At 40.4% G+C, this 26836-nt stretch overlaps 1 long non-coding RNA gene across 1 annotated transcript in view; it reads left to right on the forward strand.

Annotated features, from left to right (window-relative positions):
- Window positions 1–18008, forward strand: part of LOC137761506 (uncharacterized) — a 60030-nt gene extending 42022 nt beyond the window's left edge. Inside the window, exon 3 of the long non-coding RNA XR_011073425.1 lies at window positions 17721–18008. This is a non-coding gene — a long non-coding RNA (uncharacterized lncRNA). The remainder of the gene's footprint in view (window positions 1–17720) is intronic.
- The last annotated feature ends 8828 nt before the right edge of the window (window positions 18009–26836 follow it).

Here is a 26836-nt window from a genome sequence, read left to right on the forward strand (position 1 = left end):
AATCTTCCGCAATATTTTTTTTCCCAATAAGAGCTCACATCCAATCTGAATGCTAAATAATGTTGTCACGAGGTTGCATGGGCACTGGTTAAGATCTATGCCCAAACTATAATGAATCTCTCTTCTACATAACTGTTATTGTGGCCAAAATTGGTGAGCAACCCATTCTCGAGGGAGCAGTGGGAGGAGACCAGAATATTGTGTTGGATTCTGTCCTGGACATATCTTCGGCTAGACTCCTGGAGCAGTTTAAATCAAGGGCTGGGCTGAGCAGGCCTGAATGGCTTGCAAATGACAGATTTATGGAAGGAGGCCTAATTAGATCATGGTAATTTGTAGTACGACCGTATCTTTTGCTCAAGATCTCAAAGCAAATTTCTGCCTTGATAGGTGGGCAAAACAAAGACGCACGAATGTCAAGGGAAAATCCCAATTTCACAAAATAAATCCTTGGACAGCCCAGGATAAGAGTCACACCTTGCATTTGGAAAACATTCGACAGTTTTGCTCCACGTTCATATAATTTTGCCTCACTTGAGTGGCACAAAATCCTGAGGTGGAAGTAGGAGGGGTGGCCAGTATTTTTCTCATTTTAGAGAAGGGGAAGATGGAGACCTTGAATGGTTGAGTGGCTTGTCCAAAATCAGAGCCAGTAGTGGGGTTGATTTTTGGATACCCCATATGGATTGACAGGGTTTCTGGAGAAATGAAGTGGTGTGACTCTAAGCAGCAAGGGCAGAAGGAAACCTTGAGATACTGAGATTCTGTTTCTAATGACTCGGCAGAAAGGAGCATGGCTGAGGAATACAAGCCCCAGAAAGGCCAAACTGGGGAACAGTAACAGGAGGGCTGGGGATTCATCTAGGTCAAATGCTATCCTGAGGGATTATTTCCAAGACCCCTGAGGGTACCAAAATCTATGGATGCTCAAGTCCCTTATATAAAATGGGATAGTATTTGCACTCAGCCTATGCACGTGCTTTAAATCATATCTAGATTACTTTGAATGTATTATACAATGTAAATACTGTGTAAATCATTTTAAACACAATGTAAATGATATGTAAATAGTTACCAGTGTGGGAAATTCAAGTTTTGCTTTTTGGAAATTTCTGGATTTTTTTTTCTGAATATTTTTAATCCCCAGCTGGTTGAATCTGAAGATGCAGAACCCGCAGTTATGGAGTGCCAACTAGATGCAAAAGCCTTTAGTTTTTACATCATGGTGTTGCCTTAGCCAAAAGTACTATTTTATGTATACAGCCATCAGGGGACTGTGGTGGCATGCCATTCATTTTATAGCTGCCCACAGAGGGGGTGCAGAAACAGTAGTGGATGGAATTCCTGAGTGTTCTCCCTCTGGCCTCTCCTCCACAGGATCACAGAGTTGCCTGACCTGCCTGATGAGATTGTCCATTCCAGGTGACCATTCATTCATTTAAATTCATTGGGAATCGACTTCCTGTTGGTCCCTACCATTGAGGTTAAGGTGATGATGGATTTTGCCTTCAAGCAGTTTACCTTCCAGCAAGAGGGCTAAAATGTGTGCCTATATAATAACGAGCAAGGAGGAAAGTGATACCTGTAACAAAAAAGGCTTGTCTTGATCCCTAGTTTCTATGCTAGCTTGTAAGGGCATCATCTAGGTCTTTTATAGGGGACAGACTGAGCCTTACTCTTTTTGGTTTCCCCAGTAGAACTTTGCACATGGCTGATAGTCATCAAAATTTGCTGACATCCACATGACGGTTTTCTTTTCCCTTTTGGTTCCTTAAGATCTCTTACTGAGAATGATCTCAATAAGCAACTGACCTACCTCAGTAGTTTGTTTGTTTTTCATTTTCATTTCTCTGTCTCTCCATCCCGCCCTCTCTCTGCCCCTGTCTTTGTCTCTCTCTCTCCCTTACTCACTCTAAATATGAATATTTTGCCATTTGGGAGATGGTGCCAATACCCATCATGATTAAAAGCAAATGGCAGAATCTGCAGCAACATGGATGGACCTAGAGAGTATCATATTAAGTGAAGTCAGACAGAGAAAGACAAACATCATATGCTATCACTTACATGTGAAATCTAAAAAAAAAAAAATGATATAAATGAAGTTATTTACAAAACAGAAATAAATTCAGACATAGAAAACAAACTTATGGTTATCAGAGGGGCTAGCGGGGTGGGGGGGAGGGATAAATTAGGAGTTTGGGGTTAACATATACACACTACTATGTATAAAATAGATAAACAACAAGGACCTACTGCATAGCACAGGGAACTATATTCAATGTCTTGTAATAACCTGTAATGGAAAAGAATCTGAAAAAGAATAGATAGATAGATAGATAGATATAGATATATAAACTGAATCACTTTGCTGTACACGTGAAGCTACCACAACATTGTAAATTAACTATACTTCAATAAAAAAATGGTTATAAATTTTTTTTAAAAAACAAATGGCAGAGTTTCATTTTCTAATACTTGTGTCCCCAGCATGTTAGGGCAAATTTTAAATACAGTTTTACACATTTTAGCAAATCCAAATATCTTCATTCCTAGGGAATAAATAAGAAGAAAAAAGTGAGTTTCTTATTCTCAACAAAGTCACATCACATGGTGCTCAACCCAGGCATACCCTGCCTTCTCCTTAGAATTAAATCCGAGTGGGCAGATAATGGGTAGAAGGCGGCTTTGGGGACATGCAGAATCTTGAGACAGTCTCTCCTGGCTGTTTAAGCACATGGATTATGACAAAAATCACACACTGTGGGCTTGGCAGTTTCCCCCAGAGCAGGAGGGGAATGTGATAGCCTTCTCCAAAGTCAGAGGAGGGATGGGTATTGAATAAATCACAACAAATATGTGATATGTCCTGCGAATGATATGAAAAATTAAATACAAAGAAAAGTGAAGACAGGGCTTCTCAAATGACAGAGCTGTGGAGAGGGTAGTGAGGGAAGAGGGGCAAGGCGGCAGGGAGGAGGGGGCAGAGTGCTAAATTTGTGAAAAGAAAAACACTGATGCTATGCATAGTCTGAGAGATGACATGTTTCCCTCGTCCAGATGGCAGTTTTTTAGAGTCTTACTTGCATTTTCTGATGGAACAGACTTTGCTCGGATACTGTTATTCATGTTAGAACTCGGGGCTCGGGTTCCTGTTTTCTTGACAATGCAAGTTGACCCTGCTGTTCAGGCGCAGGGGAGTTCAGAGTCTCAGAGAGCAGCTGCAGCTTATGCTTCTGGGGAAATGGACGGATGACTCCCAGACAGCCGGTCCCACCACTCCATAAAATGGAAGAACCTTGGCTCCCCGTGTGAATTCTCTCTGTGATTTGGAAGACAAATACCTCCGCTGAGTTGTCTATGAACAGATGCTGCAGATGGCTGGACCCTGGTTCTTACAGGCTGTGCTGGAAACAAGGGAGGCTATTTTACTCTTGTTCAGATCTACTAAGTTGTTAGCTAAGGGTGGGCTCTGGGGAGATAATGAGTTATGTGTAATATAAGTAACACCGAGGGCAGGAAGGGGGATGTAGGCTGCCATGTTAGGTCTCACTGTGAATAGGTAATGTATTATATAATATATAATATAATACATTATATTATATATAATATAATGTATTATATTATATAATACATTATATAGTGTATTGCTCCCGTGAGAAAGTCATTGTGCAGTGTCAAAATGTGTCATGATTCCATTTGCCATAAGGCTATGGTTGGATACTTTTTCTTAGGGAATCCCAGGCAATAGGGAATTTCTCAGAATCCTTCCTCATCTTGATATTGGAATCCAAGGGCTATCTTTCTCAGATCAAAGGATTTCAAGGGAAGCAAAAAAGGAAGGGGACAAATATTACCTTCCAGAGTGTGTTGCTCTTCTTGAGATTTCTAGATAACGATGGATGCCCAATTCCTTTGTTCAGAGATGTTAGCCTGTGAATCAGAGGCAAAGCTCCCTTTTGGCTTTAGTTGTCACTGATGTCTATTTATAGTCATGGACAAATGTGACCTCATCCTCTAGGTTCTGCAAGCTCCGCAGAGTGAGGCCAGGTTAGCCTGGCCACAGGTCTCCAAGGAGCACCCCAGATGCTACAGTGTGCCTTGTCAGCAATGCCAAGGTTTTTCTCTTGCTGTTACTCCTCAAATGCCTCATAGCTCAGCACGTCAGAGAACAAGGTGATGGGAGGAGCCATCTTTGAAGTGGGAAGTCAAATGGAAGTTCCTGAATATGCATAGGAGTTGCTGGGTTTTCTTTCTTTTCCTTTCCTCCTTCCCTTCTTCCCTCTCTCCCTTTCTTTCTTCCTTCAATCCTCTGTTTTCCTTTTCCATTTTGGAAGAATCAAATGGAGAAAGGAGAAGATGGTGAGACAATGAAGAATTGCTAAGTCCCTGATGGAAGCATCCTTGTGACTAAAGTTTTCCTGGGATTCAAGCAGGACCCTGATTCTTTCTCTTAAGCAGATGACGCATCTGTGAAAACGACAGCTCTCCTCTTGGGAGAAGCGCTGGTGGTAGTGAGCCTGACCTCATTTCACAGTCCATTTCTTGGGGCCCCTTGTTCATCCAGCCAATACTCACTGTGTGCTGCTCCCTCAGAAGTCAGCTTCTATCCATTTCCTGGAGTTTTTCATCTTTAGTTTGAGAACAACCGACTTAGCGATAAAGCTAGAGTTTTGTCTTTGAGGACCGACTCCATTTCTATGACGTGGTCTACTCCGTTGAAGTCAATGAACATTTTTCCTTTTCTGAATCCAAGAGTTTTCACACAGCTATCGATGGTTCTAGCGAGCCCTCCCTTCGTATTTCAGTCATACTTTTTAGGCATGACTTAAATATGTGTCTTCAAATCTACAAGGTCATAAGAATCATAGGATTCAGCTGAAAAAATTTAAGTCAATTGTTAAAGAAATGTGACTCTTCAGTCAAGAGCTACACATTGATGTGGCCAAAGGGGTGACATAGTATGAGGCCTCATACACAATGGTTTGCTTAGATGTGGCCCCTGTCCCCCAGTGAACCAACACAGACTAAAATGTAGGGTGCTCAGAGAATCCCATGAAACTTGGGGGAAATCAGCACAGCAATGAAGAGAGTTTTGCAGCAGCTGAGAAAAGCGTACATGTGCTACCCTCAACTTCTAGCAGCAAAAACCATATTTAAACCACATTTGTGCCATCACAAAGATGTATTCTATAACGGAACCTGCCTTGATTTTTAAATATGTGTTTAAACTTTAGTTTTTCTAAGATAAGGATAACCCAAAATAAAGCTGAACGAAATCAAGGATTAAAAAATGTGGAGCAAGAAAATAGCAATACAAATATTCCTCTTTCACTAAGTTTCCCTGTCAACTAAAATCCCAAGAAGCTTCTTTGATTTCATTTTTGGTAATTGCAACAGAAAATTGCATCTGGACCGACAATGTGTATACCATGCTTCAGCCCAATGTGCTTACAAATTGCCAAGTTATAGCAAAGCCCTAGTAGAAAGGATGGAGAGTTCTCACAGTAATATTGGCCAACCTTTAAGAGCAGTGCCATTTACTGACACTACATCCTAGGAAAAAGAAATGAACTGGAAACTGTACATCAGGGTGATCATCAGTGTCAACTGAGTTCTGATTTTTCTTCTCACCCGCCTCCAAATAATTTGGCTTTCAAAATTGCATCTGCTGTTCTCTCTTTAGTAGATACATAAAATATGCAGTATCTAATTGGAATTCTCCTTCTTTCCCCTTCTCCAAACCTCCTGGAAATTTGTTCATTTGGAGATAAATCTGGATATTTAGCTGAAACAGTGGGGAAAATATTACAGACAAATCACAATCACTTGTGGGGTGGGGAGGGAAGCATCCATTTTTGAGAGCTAGAATAGAAATATTTTAGGAAATATTTAATTCCATGCTGGTTTCCCTGTCCCACTCAGAACTCTCTTGGTTGTCCCCCCAGGCTGTCAGTAAATCTGTTTTTAAAAAATCCAAACTTATTTCAATAATTACCTGAGTGGAACATGAATATTCCTTAACCCAATAGAATTGACTTTTGCATATTTCACTGGGTGGGATTAATATATCTCTATAACTATGAAAGATCTAGAGTTAATTGGAGCTAAAAGTGCATGTTGGAATGCTCACTGTGTCCATTGTATCACCTGTATAAAGAATTTATGTTACAGGATGCTGGGGGTCATAAAGTGTCCTCATCCCTGAGAAGTTGGGAAGATGTTCTGGAACACAGAACTTTCAGGGTTTAATCCTGACCTTTTGCTGGTTTCACTTGAAGAATTAGGAGTCTGATCCTCTCCCTGACAAAAATCCAACAACGACACGATATATACACATCCAAAAGACTAAACAGCAGTAACATGTTTTTGTGTGTATGTGTTTTTGCTTGTTGGTTGGTTTTGTACTTAGGCTACGTCTATACATCTGAGCCAGCTTGAAAATAAAATACACTGCTTAATCTTGGACAATCATTTCCAGCAACTATCAACTGATTCCTTTGGTGGTTTTCAAAATAAACTCTGTTTGATGAAAATACACTGCTGTTTCATGCTATTCCCTACAAGATGAACAAGGACTGATTCTCCTTCTATTTCCTGTAAAACCTGGCCAATAATAGGTGTTTACTGAAGACAATTTCACTTATTTATATGCTGCAAATAATTATACCTTAATAATAATAGTCATCTTCACTAAAATATAGTATTGTTTGTTCTTTTAAAACATTCATGACTACTAGAGTATTAAGTGGTCACATGGTAAAAATTCCCACTAAAACAGGAAAACAATTGAAAAATACGCACAGTCTGGTGCTTTTAATATATTCATCACTGTGTAAGAAGTCAATGTCCAGTCCTCTAAATAGTGATCAGTCAGCCCCATCACGCTAAAGTGGGTTTCTATCAATACTGAGGTTATCTTTGCTCTGCCTCTCCTGACCCTGAGTGGGAAAGGAAGAATAGCTCGGGCACACCTAATGGCTACTTGCCGTCAAGCAGCCGTGGGAAGGGCAAGTGTACTGAAGCAGCGGAATCAATCACCGGATTCATTAATCTGGCAGCCTCCCACCCCTCCCACGAGCTCCCCAGCCTTACAACTTTGCCACCACTCTCCCATCTCTCTGATCCAAACCCATCCAAATCACCTTCAAGGGGCTGTACACCTGCTCACCACACCACACTTCCCTCCTGGCCCCTTGCAAATTGGCAGCTGAAACTTAAAAGAACATTTCCAAAATAAAACCTTCACTTGCCCCATTACACACACACACACAAGCTACACACACTCATGCACAGGAACACACACGCATGCGCTGTTAAAATTCCACCAGGGTCAGTGTTGTGCACAGATGTCCCTCTGCTCATGGCTTCTAGCCTTCCCTTCCTCTCTGCCCCTACACCCCAAGCCTTTCTCTCTGTCCGAGGGTGCCATGCTGCCTGCACTCTGAGACCCAAGCAGCCACTGCCTTCCCTCTCTCCTGCTCGAAAGTAGCTGACTCTCATCAGGGCTCTGTTTGCCAGCCCGGTACTGTACTTCATTAGGCAGCTCTATTTAATGGTTTCAACAAAAGCCATCATTTTAGCCCAACTGCCTTGACTAAATTAAAATTTCCAATCTCTGTTTTAGTGTTCTGCAACTGATGTATACATAAGCAAAACTGGTCAACATCTGCCAGGGGGTTGGCCAAAAGTTCTGTAAAGATGTACTTCACATTTCTGAAGCATGTGCAAAGTAACAGCGCCCTTATCCTCCTGAGAGCTCTCATGGTTTTACTTCACCATTTGTTCAAACACACTTTAGCTGCGTAGAAGCTGTACCGTTGATTCTCCCCTTGGTTGCCGTTTTATCTGTAGTGTCATTTTGAGTAATTGGGGTATGGTAGCTGATCAACTTACAGGTTTCTCATTGGCAGAAAGGGACCATATTGGCACCTAGAAAGAATATGATGGGTCCTCTCGGTGCAGAAGCAAGTGTCCCCCTCTTGCACTTGGCTACCCAAGGCCATTAGGAAATAAGCTTAATGAAGTCTCCAAGTGTATATGTCTTCACTCTTCCCAGGCAGAGGGAGGCACCTATAGAAGGAACATCACACACCAACGTGGAAAGATGGTCAATGGACATATTTAGTCAGTGATCTGTGAAAGTTTTTGAATTAGTTTTTAAAGCTTTGTTAAGACCAGAACGCACAGATGTTGAAAACAAGTTCAGATGTAGCGACAGATGGTATTTGATTATGAAGCAGACTGTTCATATAATACAAAGATGCTGCTTCTGCCATACACAAGTAACTGCAGAGAGTGCAGTAGGAATTTTGGAAGGCAGGCGCTTCGAGAGGGTCTTTGTGCAGCAGTAACTTTCCCATTTTCCAGCAGTCCTAGAATTGGGATAATTTTCCCCTTTTCTTGCAATCAGGGGCTCTCTCTGCTCTCCCACGCCCCGCCTCCCTTTCCAGCCTCTTTTACTCCAGCCTTAAAAACTCCTCTCTCCCTTCGGCAAATTGTCTCACCTCACCATCCCGTCTTTCACAACCATGGTGTCGATCAGAGAATGCATAGCCTCATCCAAGGCAGGCTCGTGCCCAAAGTTAGGGCAAAATAGGAAGCGGCTGCCAAAGTTCCCATCGTCTAAGGAAAAAGACTGCATCGTTCATGCTTTGCAATGAGAACTCGACCTTTAAACAGAAGCCAGGTTACAGCTTCAAACACATGCTGAGGTTGCTGCTAGCACAGTCTGAGCATCAGTGAGACTCAGCTGTCTCTTCTGTAAAATGGGGATAACGTCGGCCTCTCTGATCTCTCAGAAGTGCAGAGAAGATCACATAGAATGCTGGATTAGAAAGTGTCTTGGAAAATAGAAAGTGCTGTTGACAGGCATGTGATTGTCATTGTCAAGGTCTGAGAATGGGAGAGTGTGGTGTCTTGCATTGAAAGGAGAAATCGCCCTGTACCTTGGGAATTCTCAATCAGAAATCCACTCTCCTTCCATGTAGGTCCTAGAAAAGTGCTGTGGTATTAGAAGTTGGCCTTATTAAATGATGTGAGACCAGCAGAAGCCCTGGCTAGAGAGGTATGCCCTCCAAATGGTTACTTCGCTTTTTCAAATTAGGGACGTTTGGGGAACAGTGATTTAGAGATCGTGGTGCCATCAGATCCTGGTCAATGATAGAACCTTTTCAGTGGAGGTCCTGAGTGTAGTGCCAGGAAACAGACATACTTGGAAAAGAAGAATGTGGATTCAACAGCTTCCATTCCAGACTCCTTCAGAATCCAAGCTTTTAAGTCTAGGTAAGTTACCAGGCTCCGTTTCCAAAACTTTATCTGGACCTGTTAATTTTCTTTCTCAGCACCGTGGTGCCCAGCTCTGTGTTACCGTGTAGGTGTGGCAGGGAGGAGAGGGAGGTGAGGGCAGCACAATCTCATCCCTGCATGGCTTGCAAGCCCACTGCCCAGCCCCTGCAATCCAAGTCTCTTGTTCTGAAGAGCTTACTGTGGGCCAAATAATATTTAACAAACACAGATGTGCCATAGGAGATGAGGGGAAGAACCATCGTGCCAAGACGAACAGGAGGAGATATCGAGGGCCTCCAGTGGGGATAGGGTGGGTAGAGAGCCACTCTGGATGGGACAAGGATGGAGGTGGAGGAGGGCACGGGGGGGAATTTTCAGGTACCCGCCTAGTGGGGAGGACCATCCTGTGATGTTTCACACGCTGCTCCTACGAAAACCTCTTCTTTTTGCTTATCTTTATTGGTTAACTGGTTAAAGAAATCAACCTGGTTTTAGTGAGGGTAAAGCTGATCATGTATATGTGTAACTGCATCACTTTGCTCTATACCTGAAACTAACACAACGTTGTTAATCAACTATACTCCAATAAAAAATAAAAATTTAGAAAACAGCTGATAGGACGTTGAGTTATCATAAATGTCTGGAGTTAGATTAGCAAATTGAGAAAAGGGATTTAGATTATCTCTCCAAGTTGCAAATGTATGTTAAAGCCCTCTGTATCTTGATTGCACACAGGACTGGTGACATAATTTGCAGAGCTCAGTCCAAATGTGTGGCCCTTTGTTCAAAAATTATTAAGAACATCAAGAGGGTACCAGCAGAGCAGTAAAGCAAACGTGGGACTCTCCCTAAGTGTGGGACCCTGAGTGACCACACAGGTCTCATGCCTATGAAGCTGGCCCTAATTGCAGAGGAAGGATGGAAAGGAAACCTTCTCTGATCACCTCCATCTAGAATCTCTGCAGTGCGTGGGAGATTTCTGTGGTTTGAATATCAATTTATTGAACTGTGAGACATTTAACAGATGACCCAGAGTGAGGAGGAAAATGGAAGGCAGTGGCCCCAGAAAGCAGGCTAGGCAAGGATTCACAAGTCCTGGGTTTGCTCTCAAATCCTATCATTAATCAGACTAATGAAATTACCCATGAGAGAGGAATAATCAGGTCTTCCTTCTCCCGGAGTCTCTCAGGGTTGTGAGCTCTGGGGACGACGATGTGAATGTGAGAGGGTAAAGTACAGAGGCTGGCAAGTTGGTGCTCTCGGTTCAGGCCATGTGCACTGCAGGGTAGTGGGAGGGGAGGTGACTGACTAACCAGCCAATCAGGATTGGTGAGGCATCTTTGTGGTGGTTGCCATAGTTGCCGCAGTCATAATGGAGGGGACGTTGGTGATTCAAAACCAGGCTGATGGATCTTCTCTCTGAATAGTCCACTGAGTGTTGCCCATTCCCCAGACCTTATAAGAAGAAACATTAAGTAAAACTATGCACGTTTGTAGGAGGTACAGAGACCACTTGTGAATGTTCACATGGGCAGGGAAACCAGCTCTGGAAGAGGCTATGTTAACCCGTGAGAAATTCAAATGACAGTGAACTTGATGAGCAGAAATAGTATCTCTCTGCTGACGAATCAATGCTATTCGATTAAAGAGTTCCTTTAAATAGCAAGACACAGCTCCAAATCCAGAGCAGAGAGGCGGGAGGGGTGTTTGGCCCTGGCTCAGGCTCTGTTCCCTGTTCTTGGTCCTTTCTCTGACAGCCGTTTTCGATGAGGACTAATCAGGTCGTCAGCTCTGCCCCTTCCCCCCAGCAAACCATCATCACTCCTACATTGAGGGTCAGAATCTCCAAGGCACATATTTCAATCATCTTGGCTGGACTATCTCTGAAGAAAGGAGATATAAATACTTTTCCCAAATGGGCCAGATTCGTGTGTCCTGCTTTTGGGGTAAACTGCCCCCATTAAGGTGACAGCACCCAGCAAGTCCATGCCTGAATTCCTGCCCATAGAAACTATGAGATGATGAATCTGTGTTGCTTTAGGCCACAAAATGTGTGGTAATTTGTTCTGCAGACGTAGAAAACCAATATGTATTGCAACATTTTATTATCGTATAGCAATAGCTACCCCTTATTGGGTGTCTACTGTGCACTTTACTTTGAACTAGGGTATATACACGTGTTCTCTTGATTCTCACAACAACCTGGTGATGGAGGTGCCTGAAAGAGCCAATGACCCTGACGTTCAGGTAACTTGCTCAAGAGCACAGAATAAGAGTGGTTTGAAGGATTTGAACCCAGGTCTGTCCTATCTAGAGTTCAGACCAATAATGCATAAGGCAATTTTTTTTAACTGAAAGTAATATTTTATTGTATCAATAGTAAAAGTGGCACAAGGACATAAACATTATTAGAGCAAGATACTTCTATCACATATTCAGAAAATATTCAAGAACAGATAGGCCTTGTATTCAGACCAAACTCTGCTCCCCCAAACCCAAACACCTGGGAGAACATAGGTAGATTTCTTAACCTTTCTGATGCTCAGTTAACTTATCTGTTATAAGGAGTAATAACATCCACCTTGCATGCTTGTGGAGTAAAGGGGCAATTTTTAGAAAGTGTGATTTATTCCTTTTTTTCCCAGCTTCCATCCAATCCATTGCCTTTTTGGTTTGGTAACACATGAAGATCCTACTACATGATTGAATTTCTCCCTCTTCACTGTCATTTCTGCAAAGTGCTTGAGAAACCTAACCCATCCCCTGCCTATGTCCCCGGGTGCCAAGCCCTCCTTCAGAGAAACATAGCACCCTGAGCATGTCCAGACAGGACTTTCCTAACAGTCACCTTTGCTGCCTCCTGGGCCGATGACCCTGGAGCTATCATACCTTAGGCTCCAGCAGTCTTTCACAAGAGCAACTGATCTGGTGCCCACACCACCTACTGGACACCATCATTGACATTGCAATGTGAATTCGTTTTCTATGGCTGGGTAACAAACTACCACAAATTTAATGGTACAGTGGGCAACAACATGGCATAGTGCAGACAACAAGGAGGGCTTTTCAGTTAGATATATTTGGATTCAAGTTTTGAATTTCTTGAGTCTCCTACTTACCAGCACTTAGTCTAGAAGCAGCATGTAGAAGACACTTATTAAAGTCTGTGGAGCAAATAAATGAAGTTAAAAAATACTCATGATGATGATGATGTCATCAAGATGGTGGAAGAGGAAGCCTCAGGCTTTGTCCTTCCACAGAAACACTGACTTAGCAATATTACATGGTCCAAAAGCCTTTAAGAGAACTCCAGAAACCACTTAATAAGTCATAGTACCCCTGGAACACTCAAAGCCCAGAACAGTGCATTGAAACAGCTTCATCCTCTGGAAATCAAAAGTGTTAGAGACTTGGAGACTGTGTAATAGAGAGGGGCAGCAGAATGATCCTCTGTATTCACTTGTGGTCTTTGGAAGACACTCTGCAAATTCAGCTGCCCAGAGAAAACCACCATAACTTGCCATAGTGGAGAAAGAGAAAGTCAGAGAAGCATTGTCAGAGTTGGATGTTTCTTATTATTTGAGAGTTAAGAAAAGTCAACTGCATTTGGCAGCCTTGGTGAAATGCATGTCTGGTGATTTACGTATTTTATGATTGAAATTGTTTTATGATTTGGGAACAGATTTATTTATAAAGCCTTGTAAAGTGATAGATAAAAATCACATTTAGTTACACATTGAAAAAAATCATTTTCAATGATTAGAAAAAGTTTAGTAAGACAAATGTATTATCTCAGAGTTTTCATATGGCAGGAATCTTGGTATGGGTTAGCTGGACCCTCTGCTCAGGGTCTCAGGCTGAAATCAAAGTGTGGGCTAGGACTGTGACCTCGTGCAAGGCTTTAGAGTCTCACCCAAGCTCTCCAGCTGTTGGCAGAATTCAGTTCCCTGTGGTCACAGTACTAAAGGCATTACTCTCTTGTTGGGTGGTGACTAGGGACCATTTTCAGCTCCTGGAGGCTGCCATCAGGTCCTTGCCATGTGGGCCCCTATATAGATAGTTCAAAACCTGGCATTTCAAGGCCAGCAGGGAAATCTCTTTTAAGAGCTCACCTAATTAGTCCAGGCACATCCAGGATAACTCTCTTTTGATTAACTCAAAGTCAACTGCTTAGGGACCATAATTACATCTGCAAAGTACCTTCATCTTTGCCATATAATGGAACTTAATCATGGGAGTGATAGCTCATCATATCCATAGGTTGTGCCCACACACAAAGTAAGGGGACTGTTCAAGACATGTACACAAGGGACAGGAATCTTAGGGACTGCCCAAATATTGCCAACCCCATAGAATATAAAGAGAGTGCAGCCATGTCTGAAGGCTAAAGGACCTGGAGGGGTTAGGATGTAGCAGGTATAATTCCTTTCTTTGTAAAATTTATTTTATTGAAGTTTAGTTGATTTACAATGTTGTGTTAATTTCTGCTGTACAGCAAAGTGATTCAGTTATATGTATGTGTGTGTGTATATATATATATATATATATATATACTTTTTCATATTCTTTTCTATTATGGTTTATTACAGGATATTGAATATAGTTCCCTGTGCTATACAGTAGGACCTTGTTGTTTATCCATTCTGTATATAATTGTTTGCATCTGCTAATCCCAAACTCCTAATCCTTCCCTCCTCCACATTTCCTCCCCCTTGGCAACCACAATTTTGTTCTCTACATCTGTGAGTCTGTTTCTGTTTCATAGATATGTTCATTTGTGTCATATCTTAGATTCCACATATAAGTGATATCATATGGTATTTGTCTCTCTCTGTCTGACTTACTTCATCTAGTATGATAATCTCTAGGTCCATCCATGTTGCTGCAAATGGTATTATTTCATTCTTTCTTATGGCTGAGTAATATTCCATTGTCTATATATACCACATCTTCTTTATCCATTCATCTGTTGATGGACATTTAGGTTGTTTCCATGTCTTGGCTATTGTGAATAGTGCTGGATATATGCCCAGGAGTTGGATTGCTGGATCATATAGTAATTCCATTTTTTTAGTTTTTTGAGGAACCTCCATGCTGTTTTCCATAGTGACTGCACCAGTTTACATTTCCAGCATGTGTAGTTGTGCTTGAGGGAACTTGCAAGTGGATGATGGCAGTTGCATGTTGTGGTCCTCCAAGGCAATGCATCTTGGGGTCCTTTAGTCCAGAGAAATTCAGGACTTCCAGTTTGCACATTCCCACAGTTTTCAGTAACACATTTTCATCCATGCATTTTATTCTTCCTATTTCTATTGGGGCAAAAATTATTACTATTTTGGGGGGGAAATTTTTATTTTCAGTGTTTGCAATTTTCCTACTTTCTTCTGGTTTCTAACATGGAATAATTATTGCTTGTAGAAACAGCTCTCAGGCTCTCCTTTGTTGTGGAAAATCGAAGTAATGGGCATATAATAGAGAATATGAAAGAAAGAAACCTGAGTGTTTCAAAGACTAGATAACATAGCAGTTAAGAGCACAAGCTCTGGAGCCAGACAGACGAGGTTTAAATCTCAATTTTTCCACTTTTTACTAGCTGGATGACCTTGGGCAAATCATTTCTTTCAATATCTATATCTTCATGTATGGGGTATAATAGTAGTATCTGTCTTTTGTGATTGTGAAGATTTAATGAGTTGATATATGTAAAGTAGCTGGAACAGTGCCTGGGATGTTGTAATTCTATCTAAGCATTTGTTATTATTACCATTCACAGAGTAAAGCACTGTAAGAGACTGGGGAGTGTGGAAAAATGTTTACACAAGAATCTGGGGAGGTTGGGAGTGAAAAGCAGGAGTTGGGAGTGAATGAGTGTCAGGGAGCTGTTGCTGACATGTGGGAGGTTTTAGAAGGAGCAGAGATGGAGAAAGAGAAATTTTTACATGTTCGTTGAGCTTTAACATTTCACTTTGTCTTGTAGCATTTCATCCAGAGACTGTGTAAAGATTTGAAGTGCTTTTAATTACTTTATTGTTTCAAGAGAGAATTTCTTTAAATGCACTATTGGGCTTTAGACTGGGCATGTTAAACTTGAAATCTTTAGTGGACTTCTAAGAGGAAATGTTTAATAGACACTTGGATGTAAGAGTCTGAGAGATTATCCAGCTGGAACCACACGTTTGGGAGCTGGCAGTGTATAGATGGTCTTTCAAGCCACGAGGCTGGATAAGATCACTTAGGTGCTGTATGCAACTGGAGAGAAGTCTGATAACAGTTCTTGGGTGCCCCTGTCCTACTATTGTGTACCTTTGTAACCTTAAATATCATCTTTAAATCTCTAATTCTAGTTCTATCATCTTTACACTGTGTTTTTTGACTCCCTAGTTGAGGGTATTAATATCCCCACTTCCTCCTCTCCACCTCCTAACTTTGGCCAATCATGCCTTTGCTTTTACTTTGCCAACTTTGATAACCTTTACATTCTTCTCTGCAACCACCTTTTAGTTCTCTCTGTTAGGTCCGTATGCTGATCCTCAGTGGTAACAAAGAGTAAACAACGTTTATACTATTAAAGCGTATAGGTGTTGGGCATTGCTAAGCCACGCTGAGTGCCAAGAGTACATTTCCTTCTTTATGGGTTCAAATCATTCATTTACTAAATAGTTATTGACTCTCTTCCCCATCACAGGCACTGTTTTAGTTGTTAGCATTATACAAATCAAATTGCCTGCCCTCATCACGCTTAACTTCTGGCATGGACTCTATATCACTGGAGAGAGAATGCGTCTAGAGTACATTCAAAAGTATTCTCTTTTAAAAAATCCTCTTTTGTCCCTTTTATCAGCCTTTTTTGGTCTGATTTTAGTATCACTATACCAGCTTTCTTTGAGTTAGTGTGGGCATGGTATATATTTTTCTAAAATGCATTATCTTTTTTTTTTAATTAATTTATTTAATTTATTTTTGTTTGTGTTGGGTCTTCGTTTCTGTGCAAGGGCTTTCTCTAGTTGCTGCGAGCGGGGGCCACTCTTCATCGCGGTGCGTGGGCCTCTCACTGTCACGGCCTCTCCTGTTGCGGAGCACAGGCTCCAGACGCGCAGGCTCAGTAGCTGTGGCTCACGGGCCTAGTAGCTCCGCGGCATGTGGGATCTTCCCAGACCAGGGCTCGAACCCGTGTCCCCTGCATTGGCAGGCAGACTCTCAACCACTGCGCCACCAGGGAAGCGCCAAAAAATGCATTATCTTCACATAATTTATCAATTGCTTAAGATCATACTGTTTTATTTTCTTTTAATTTCACTTTCTTGTATTTTTGTTTCGTTTATTTTTTGATTGTCTTGGAGTTTCCCTCGGTTGTTTCCTGTTTTCCTTGTTATGAGACAAAACAGAATTTCATTATCATTTCACAAATATTTTCAAGCTTCTTACTCATTCTGCCCACGGCGCAGAATCTTTTTAACTTTTCTAAAGACATCTTTCTTGCAACTATTGAGTTCCTGCTCTAATTTGAACTAATTGTACTCTAAGCTTGTTGCACAGCTGTCAACCTGTCTTCTATATAACTCAGTTTGTTCTGCTTTTTCTTTATTCCACATCTTCCTCTTTTTTGGTTTTTAGTTTCATTCTGTTGGAATATAGCTCAGGTAAATTTTTCAGAAAGACTATATGGAAAATAAGTTTTTGAATCAGTGCACACTGGAGTCTTTATTCTTATGCTTGTTGATAGTTTGGATTAATATTGTATTCTAGGTTTTCATATTCAACATCTGAATAGTGTTTTAGAAAGTAACAAAGAGTTCAAGCAACAAATAAGAAAAGAAAAACGTTTAGGCAGTGGGAACATCTGTGCAAATGTACTGAGACATTAAATGACAGGGGATGTTTTGGGAACTACAATACAGTACAAGCAAGTCAATACTATAGGGGCATAAAGGGCAAGAATTAGAGGGAAGAGAGAAAGTAGTGGGAAATACAGCAGAAGGAAAAGGTAGGGGTAATATCCTAAGGGGTCTTATCTGCCATGCTAAGGGGATTGGCTATAATCCTGAAGTGAAAGGGAGCCCCAGATTAGTCTTAATCTGGGAAATACCAGAGATGCGATAGAGAAAGATTGATTGCTTATAACAGTAGTGTGGAGGATGGCCATGAGATTGGAAGAAAAAGGACCAGCACAAAAGAAGCATTCATGATAGCAGGAGTGGAGAACGGTCAGGAAGTAACCAGGGACAGAGCCTAAGGGGTGTTAAGAGCCACGCTAAGGAGTTTGAACTTTATTCTGGAGCAATGGTAAAACTCCAGATTTTGAATAGGGGGACAGATTAATACTTTAGAAAAATCACTCTGGATAGAGTACAAAAGAATGAATTCATGTTGGGGTGGAAAAACTGGAGGTAAAAATGCCAATCCTGATATTTGTTTACTTCTTGCCATTGTAGAAGCAGAGATCAGAGTTGAGACCTGTGTCTAGAGAGAAGAGAATGGATTTGAGTGACATGAGGAATGTGAATTGACAGCCAAATAATGGTTGATTACACGTGGGAATTGAGAGAAGAAAGACGGAATGACTTCCGGGTTCTCGGTTTGGGCCAGCAGGTGGGTGGGTGATGACACCACTTACCTGGGAGAAGACGATTTTGCGGGAAGGATGTCATAAGCTGGGATGGAGCAGATCAATCAAGTGTGGCTCTTTTTTTCTCTCTCCTTAAATATAAATCACTTTTATCTGTCGGGTGAAGCGAAAATAAAATACAAACCGAACAGCTGAGTGTTTTTCCTCCTCCAGTGTAATAGAGCATCCTCGCCATCACAACATCTTCTCCTGGAAATATCCTCTCTTTGGCTCCCTGACTCCAGAACTACAGTCTTCTCTCAGGCTTTCAAATGCTCCCTATTTTCTCCAAACTCAGGACCTACTTCTCTCCCCCACTAGAGTATAGCCTCCGTCAGGATTAGAACCATGTCTGCTTTACTCATAGCTGTTTCAGCGAAGCCTAGGACAAATGTTTATGGAAGGGATGAAAAAGAAGGATGGCCTGAAGCTTAGCGTGGCTGTGACCTCAGAGGTGCTCTGCCCCCGGAGTGAAATGACTCTTCTCCGACAACGCTCAGCAGTTGTTTGAGAAGTTACGGGACTAATTCCCAGACAGCAGCTTAGCTGCAGGCCATGTGGGGGGGCCACTGCACAGAGTTCAGGCAAAACTATAGCCTCAAGACCTTCAGGATGCACCAATTCAAGTTCTGAGTTGGGGAAGCCACACTTGCTGCCGGATCACTCTGGGCAGCAATCAGCAGGAGGCTTACGATTTTACTACAAGATGAGGGGGCACACACAACTGAAGTGCTTTCCTTTGGGGACGTTTGCCATCTTGTAGACCATGAGCTCCCTGGGGGTAGCCTGGTCTTGTCCAAGACCTCCCTTGGACCATGCTGAGTGCTGGGCACATCAGATGCGCTCAATATGTGTTAAATAAGCAAATGTATACATGAAGACAGAGCTACTTATCTGCATCTTATCATGTTTTTTTAAAGTAAAATTTCTTCTTTTAAAAATTGTTTTAAAATTATAAAGGCAATAAAGCTTGTAAACATTCAAATAATAAAAAGATTATACAATGAAAAATTAAAGATACTCAATTTTTCTCTCTAATCCCAAGTATCTCTCTTTTATCTATCATTCATCTATATCTATTGTATCTATCTAATCATCTACCTATGCATCTATCTATGTATCTATCATCTATCTATCATCTATCTATCTATCATCTATCTATCTATCTATCTATCTATCTATCTATCTATCTATCTATCTATCTAATCTGTCTTTCTCTGGTGCAAATTGGTCCAGAACATTCAGAATCAAGCAGTAACTAAGACATTTTCTTTTATAATGTGGCCCAGAGCCCATCAAGCAGAGCTGGCTGGACATCTAAGCTTGATTACCTGAGGGTACTCTCTCTCTCCCTTGAGGTTGATCAAAGGCTTATCCAGTAAGATTGAGGATGGGCCTTGGGTCTTCAGTCAATTATGCTTCTGTACCCGGTGCTTCCTGCTTATGACGCTAAAGGCTACTAAGGCAAGTGGGTCTGATGGGGCATCTCTGCCACTATGACAAGCTTGGTTGCAGACATCTTTGCTTCTGCCATCGGCACTGTATGCTTAGCACTCTGTCCTCCACAGGCACCTATGTAGCAATTCCACTCATCCTTTCACTTCAGGGAAGTGACTTTCTCACCTCCTCACCCAAACCCTAATTTCCCATCTCCTCCGAGTCACCAGGGCATGGAGTTGTTCTACATCCCTCTCTTCCCCTCGAGACACAAATGCCTCCATCCTTTTTTTCTCAGAGATAGTGCTATCAACCCATAGATCTGATGGTTAAAGGCACGTAAAGTCCCCTGGAATGAGTGAGCCAAATTCAAGAACATAAAGACCAGACTATCCTTAAAGGGAAAGGAAGAAAATTCTATTCCTCCTTCTCCTCCTCCTCCTTCTTCATTTCCCTTAAAGACGGGTACACAAGAAAGGCATCAATTAAGTTCTCAATTACTCATTCTATTAAATACTTAAATAAATGTAATTTAAAGTATAAGTGGGATTATATGATTTACTGTATTTCATCAAGTCTAAGCTGCATCAATTGTAAGGCATGCCATAATTTTATGTTTTACTAAGAAGAGAAAAATACCACCTATTACAATTATTAGACACTGTTGATTGCATGATACCTCACAATGTCAGAAGTGTTGAAATGTGAATGAAATGATTTTTAGAATCAACAGAATATAGTACTACATTATTCTGCTCCTAGACATTTTTAGTTAGTAATTTGTCTTGGAGATTTTTCTGTATTGATATATAAAGATCTAGCTCATTAGAAAGAAATCACTCTATAATATCCCATATAAGGATATAAAATAATTTATTTTAAAAAAATTAAAATAATTTATTCAATCATTCATCTACCGAGAGATTTTAATTTTTGCAGTTGAAAACAGGGCTTTAATGAAGATTCTTGTACTTTCAATGTATTTTGTGAACATTTCCAGTTCTTAGATGTAGAATTACTAGGTCATATTAAATTTTGACAATTACTGTCAATTTGTCCCTAAAAATGCTATTTATAATGTTGCAATAATGTCTGAGAGTGCCCATTTCCCCATGCACTTGTCCAAACTGGATGATATCAATATTTTTCATTTTTCTAATCAAATTGACAAAAATGGTATTATTTTTAAATTTGTATTTCTCTGATTGCTGGAGAAGTTAAGCATATTTTCAGATATTCATTAGCCTCTTTCATTTCTTCTCTGGTATTCTGACAATTCGTGTCCTTTGACTATTTTACCATTGAGTGGCACAATTTTTTAATTGATTTATAGATGCTTTTATAGTAAGGCTAATAGTCTACATGTATCTACTATGTATTTTCTCCATATTTATTTTCTCTTTTTCCATGATTTTTTGGTTATTATTCCAGAGATGTAATTTTTAAATTTCTTTTATTGAATGAAAGAGTCTTTAAATTCTACAATTTTCAAAAGTTTCACATACATGATTTCATAGAAACCCATAATAACCCCTTTTTTTAATCCCCTATCCCTTTATTGCCCCTCCCTCTTCTCTCTCACCACTGGTAACCACTAGTTCGTTCTCTGTATCTGTGAGTCTGCTTCTTTTTTTGTTATATTCACTAGTTTGTTGTATTTTTTAGATTCTACATATGATATCATACAGTATTTGTCTTTCTCTGTCTGACTGATTTCACTTCACATAATGCCCTCCAAGTCCTTCCATGTTGCTGCAAATGGCAAAATTTCATTCTTTTTTACGGCTGAGTGATATATATATACATACATACATGTATATGTATGTATGTATATATATGTGCTTTTTATGTAGCCATATCTTTTATTTTACTTCTTTATGGCTTCTGGGTTTTGTGTTGCTTAAAATATCTTCCAAACTGTAAGATGGTAAAATTAGTTTTCCAGAATGTTCATGCATGTGTTATGTGTGTGTGTGCATGTGTTTGTGCACATGCCTATGTGTGTGAATATATATTTTCAAACTTTTGTCTATCAATAATTTATTTTTACATATGTTGTGAGATGGGAATCTAACTTTGTTTTATCCATATCATTAGCAAATTATCCCAATGCTATTTGTTGAATAGTTTATTTTTTCCTCCTGATTGAAAGTAATCTTTACGAGAGACCAAATTCCTATGTTTCCTATATATCTGTTTCAGGATTTTCTAATCTGCTTTCTTGAACTATTGTTTTCAATCCTTGTGTTAATAACATAGTATTTAATTACAGTAACTTTAAATTTTGTTTCTGTATCTATTGGGGCAAGCCATAGAAAAGATAGGTAGAAATATGCATTAACTTTTGAAATATTATTGAGTGTCCTCTATGTCCTGGGCTCTGTGGTAAGTCCTTGAGTGTATCTAACAACCGTACTAAACCTTAACATAATTTTAATAGTTTTTAAAATTGATTCTTTTTTTTTTTCCCAACACTTTCTCGGCTTTCTTTTTTGCTAGCATTTCCTTTTTGAGGTGAACTTTAAAATTGTTTATTAAGTTCCATTAACAGTCCTCTAAATTTGATTGGGACTGCATTAGCTTATAGAGTAAATTGATTGCATTAATTTATAAAGTTATTGAGCAAATTAGACAAAATAAAAAATTTATGAATTTGGATCTTTCTATTCAAAAAGTTACCTTACCTTTATGTGCCTCAGTTTCCTTTTTTTACAAATTAGGCTAATAGTATAAATACCTCATAAAATTTCTGAGATTAAAGAAATCATCTAGATAATTCCTGCCACATTATAAGAACATAATAAATGTTAGTTACTGTTATCATCATTATTATTGTTATCATTATTGTCTGACTGAATTTTTTTAGGTCTTCTTTATGTCTTTACAGTACCATTTTTAGCCTTATTCCTAATAATTTATAGGTTTAGTGTTACTTTATTTCCATTTTTTTGTTCTAGTTGTTTATTGTTTAACATACAGAAACATAAATTGAAATATATGTTAATTGGCCACATATTTATTGAGTGTCCTCTATGGTCTCTTCCCATTCCTTCCTCCAGTCTAGCTCTGGTGATATTGGGAATTACCAAAAGTGGAGAAACAGAGGCCAGATTCAGGGGTTACTGTGTGACTTCCTCTCAAGGCTGATGGGTTATCACTCGAAAATCAAACATAAATACATTTTCAATGCTCAGTTGTTCATATTAATCTTCCCTCTGGCCAGATCGTGTACATTGGAGAATTGATTGTATTGCATATGGAAGTCATTATTGCTGTCAGAACCTTTGAAGACTGGCTTATACAAAATACACATTTGACCATCTACTTTGCATATAGCCATTTATCTAAAGGGTAGGAGGCAAGTTTGCTTTGAGACACCTGGGGGAGCTCGGGAGGCCCAAGAAGAGGATATAGTTTGGGGGATTCCAGCCATTCCCAGAATGCTAGGAGAGGAAGTGGCTAAGGGTTACATAATCTACTACAATTTTTACATGTGATAATTTCAAACAAGAGATAGTGTTGGAACTCTAGGTAGAACATAGCAGCTGAGGCTGTATGAGTCTGAAAGAATATTACCTCTCCTTGGAACAAACTATCCAGGAGATTTATCATTTCATTTACTCGGTAACCAAGTTACATCATTAATAATATCAACAGAATACAATGGCCTCTATGGTGTGTAGATTAAAAATCTCCCCAAAGGTCTCCACATGGAGATTTTTTTGTTGGCAGTGTCCAGGTCTAGAAAGCACAACTACAAGTTTACTTATATATTTGCATTTTTCAAATGTCAGTGGAACTCACTCAGTTTACACTCAGATCATTTAAAAGTGAACATTGCTATTCTGAACATTGTTTAACCTTTCCTTTTCTCTATTCATTCTTATCAGGATGGTATCCCCTCAAGTGTCATTGGCCTGATTCCACTATGTCAAATGTATGCAGCAGAGAAAGGGGATACACCAGCAGCTGGAGGAGCTGAGCGGAAGGAAGGAGACTAAAATGTATTAATCCCATTTTAAGCAACAGGCACTGTGTTAAATGCTTTCAGATATAATACCACATTTAATCCTCATGGCTATCTTGCAAGGAGAGCATTGTTATGATTATTTTCACATAGGAAGAAACTGAGGCTCAGAGAAATTAAGATTTGAGCCAGGGTCTATTTAACTCCAAAACCCTTGGGTCAGAAGTGCCAGTTCATTCTCAGTTCCAGTTAGAACTACTAGACTTAGGCCAGGTCTCCAGGAATTCTTAAGACAAGATTTGTGTAATACTGAAGCCAAAGAGGAGTTTAAACGAGTTGGAGCTTTCCGTTTAGCAGTGTGTTTCTTTATTGGCAAAATATTCTATCAAGCTCTCCCCTGATGGGCAAATCAAAAAATTTCCAACAGAATGAGGACGTAAAGTCATCATGGGAATGCTGCTCTCTTGCTCTTTCAGCTTCAAAATCTACTTCTTGGAACCAGGTCATGGACTTGTAGGACTTTCCATCTACAAGTTTGCTTAGTGTGTTAAGATCAGATGAACAGGGCTGAGGAAGCTGTAGGCAGACAGAATTAGTGATAATTCTTTCCCACAATACTGCACTCCATTCTTCTAACATACCTCAAGTGCATGCCCTCGGCCAAAACAGATCTGGCAAGAGGGAGATTAACAATGATGACAAAAATAGTCTCTGACTTGATAAAACAAATATCAACTGGGGCAGGGGACAAGAGCTGTCCATAACCAAACTTGGGATCTGATATGCTCTTCATTAGGACAGGATTGCACCATCTTAAGTATTTCACCTCATGCTAACTCTGAAGTTAGACCTTCTACCACTGCCCTTGAACTTAGTCAATATTTGCAATCTGTGGGGGACAAAAGAGGATACAGATCAGCAAGAAGGGTAAAAGTAAAATATTCTGGAATCACTTTTTTGGTTTTCTGTAAGCTCATAGTTTCCTATTTGTTGATGTTTCAGAACTGAACTTCAGAAATGAGGTTACTAGGGTAGATGTCTTGTGTGATATTGTGTACGTTGTGGGGTAGGAGGTGGTGGCGGCAGTGGTGATGGTGGTGTTAAATTTTCATTGAATAAAATGTGCCTTTGTCTGGGTCTGGGCTCCCTAATTTCCTCTCAAGATAAAGATGAGCTCATTTGAACCTATCCGTCTTTAGATCAGTAAACACTCTGCATGGGTCAGATTCCAGCCCTAGACCCCGGGCTCCTGCATTTCGGGAGCCCATTGATTTTCCCTTTCCTGAGGCTTTAGGGTGAGAGGTCAGGGCAGGTGGGGATGTGGGTGGCCTGCATTTCCTCTACCTTCCTGCTCTGCCTCCATACACGCTCTGCCCTAGTCTCCATTTCCCGGAAGTGTAAGCATCACATCTCACTAAGTCCAGAGCAAGTTTTGATGTCTGAATGGGCATTGTTTACCATCCTCTCTGTTGCCCTATTTTGCCCTGTACCCAGACTTATAGGATGATTTTTTGCCATCTGTTTCATAAGTTAATATCTTTTCTGATCACTCACCCTAAACTCTGGTCTTCCTAAATAAATTTCCCCTGTCTCTTTCCTTACTTCTTCCTCATACGTGGTAGGGAACTGCAAACCCATTATCACACTGATCCAAGCAAAACACAGCATATGCTTTGGGTGTATTTGACTCCTGCCTCCCATCTATAATACCCACACCTACATACCACCTGGAGATGGCTCATTTTGAGGACAGTGCAGAGCTCACTCCTGTGTGTGTACCCTGCTTGTTTCCTTTTCCAGATGCTCAATTAGGGTGGATCTGGGCTGCTAAGTTGAAGGAAAAAAAGAAAAAAGAAAAAGGAATAAGCCACCAATGGTGCATTACCATGTCAATAACCACCCTGTGGGGACAATCATGGCTCCCACTCCCCAAGGTTACCAGTACATCTTCCTACCTGACTTTCTCCTCCTCCTACTGTTTAGGAGCACATTCCATACCAGGCACTTCACACAACACATCTCTTTTACTCCTCAGTTTGAGAGGTAGGTGTTATTTTATGAAAGAAAGAATGGTGATTCAAAAAGACTAAAAACCTAACAAGTCATGGATTAAGCTTCAGAGGCAGGTCCGTCTAGCTCTGTGCCTCCTACTTTCTTCAGGAGTCCGTGACACCTGAGGCCAGCTGGGCAGTGCAGACTGCCCACTGGAGAGCAAGACAAGACAGGGGATGCATCCATCCAGGGCAGGACCTTGAGTCCCCTCTGAAGTGAAGGGCGCACTTTCCCTCTTTGCTTTTGTCTTGGTATGTAGGCACCTTACAAACAAACGTTGTGCTTGCTCACTAAAAAAAACTCCAACATTACAGAAATGTATAAAGTAAATGTGACAATTACCCCCTCACCTAAATGCTTCCTTGCCCATTTCTAGTCCTCAAAAGTAGCATTTACTGTGGTGGTGGTGTGTGTATGTGTGTGTGTGCCCATACACAAGCGTGCATGAGCTTTGTAGATATAGATAGATATATCAGCTGAAAAAAAATACCAAAGTGGAGTCATGTTATATGACATACTCTTACATTTATTTGTAAAACTCAAGAACGTATTGTGGAAACTTTCCATTTCACTACATAGCTACCGCTCATCCTCAGATTTTTAGTGGCTGCATAATATTCCATAGGCCATGGAATCAAAATACAAATCTTACAACTGAAAGCACAAATAAAGCTTTGGAAAAGCCAGATATAATTTTTGTGTGGCTGTGATGACATATTAGGGAAACAGGTACTCTTGGGGTCAGTTCTACCCAAGTTAAGTTCAGCTGAAAGAGGCATAAAGTAACACAATTCATTTTAACAATTCAGTTTGTGATGGATATTTAGTTTGTCTACCATTTTCTATTATTACATACAATCCTGCAATGCATATTTCTGAACATGTCACATAAAATTTAGACATTTTAACTGAGGTCCTCCCAGCTGCAAACCAGTATCTGTGACTTGTCCTCATTCAGTCATGGGCAAGGACTGCTTCTAGAAGGGATTCATGGAGCAAATGCAGAGAACAAAGAATCAAGGTTTTGACTTTTGAATTTTAAAATAGGGTTTTAAAACTCAGTGTTGAGACAATAGTCTTGAAAGTTAAGGCTTTTAATTTTCCAGAGCCTAACTTTTTTTGTGATAGAAAAGAGTGTTTTTAGTCTCAAAAGTTAAGTCAAAGGAATCAAGGCATAAAGCTTCATCCTCAACAAAGAACAGAGTGATAACAGATGAGGAGCCAGCCTGGCCCACCTTCACTGGTTGGAAGAAGTTTTCCTAGTCTAGGGGACAACAAAATGGCTAAGATAAGAGGGATTTAATCAGACCCTTTCCCTACAAAGGGGTCCTGCAACTTCTGTCCTGGGCTGAGCCTGGGGTTTGGGTGGAGGTGACAGAACAGCCAAGTACGTTTGGAGTGTAGAAGAAGGGATTTGTATCTATGTGCTGCCTTGCACCTAGAATATAGTAGCCATGAAGAAATGCCCTGGGCCAACATAGTGTGGC

Source organism: Eschrichtius robustus, chromosome 3, assembly GCF_028021215.1.
Source record: "Eschrichtius robustus isolate mEscRob2 chromosome 3, mEscRob2.pri, whole genome shotgun sequence".
Lineage (NCBI taxonomy): Eukaryota > Metazoa > Chordata > Mammalia > Artiodactyla > Eschrichtiidae > Eschrichtius > Eschrichtius robustus.